Here is a 969-nt window from a genome sequence, read left to right on the forward strand (position 1 = left end):
TATGGAGCATGTGCCTCCCAGGCAAAAGGGGGCAGGGCACTTACATATTCCTTCACAAATCTGCTCCCAACATCCCCTTCTCTCCCTGCCATTATCTCTTCCACAGTTTAAACATTTTCTCCCAGGAAGCCTTCATCAAATCCCTCAGGCAAGGTGGCACAAAGCCTGCCTGAAATGGAGGGGGCGTGGAGAAGTGGAAAATAGGAGGATAACACACACAAGTGAATATTTCAATAAATTATCCTGCCATGAATGTCAAAGTATGCTCAAGAAATGCTAATGTCCTCACTGAGGCAACAGGCAGGCAGGGGGCCTGGAAAGACTCTATATACAAAGACCTGGATGAGCTGGTGGATGGGGCACAGGGCAAGCAGAGGGGCTGGCAGGGGTGAAGTGAGAAAAACACAGTGAAGGCACCTGGTCAGGCAAGGAGGGGTGCTGGGGTGGGCAGAGGGCCAGGAGCTAGAGGATTCCTAATTATGTAGATGGAGTTTAGGAGTTGATCAGGGGCCACCTGTTGAGAGATATTTGAGATGGATGAGTGGCTCAGGGAACTGATTTCTGGGCTGTGCCTAGTGCCAGGGAGGTGGCCAGGGATACCCAGAGGGTAGCTGCAGTCGGCTTGGGGTAGGGCTCATGGGCCCCACAGAACTGGTCCTCCGTAAGGGAGGGAGAGGAGTCTCTCGGGCCTAAACTGGGTGGAGGAGCAAAGGTGGGATCAGAAAGTGAGACAAGGCCTGGCACGGTGGTTCATGCTTGTAATCGCAGCACTTTGGGAGGTTGAGGCCAGAGGATCACTTGAGGCCAGGAATTGGAGACCAGCCTGGTCAACATGGTGATGCCCATCTCTACTAAAAATACAAAAAGTATCTGGGCATGGTGGTACATGCCTGTAGTCTAGCTACTCAGGAGGTTGAGGCAGGAGAATTGCTTGAACCCAGGAGGCAGAGGTTGCAGTGAGCTGAGATC

Source organism: Cebus imitator, unplaced genomic scaffold (genome assembly GCF_001604975.1).
Source record: "Cebus imitator isolate Cc_AM_T3 unplaced genomic scaffold, Cebus_imitator-1.0 Scaffold8, whole genome shotgun sequence".
Classification (NCBI taxonomy): domain Eukaryota; kingdom Metazoa; phylum Chordata; class Mammalia; order Primates; family Cebidae; genus Cebus; species Cebus imitator.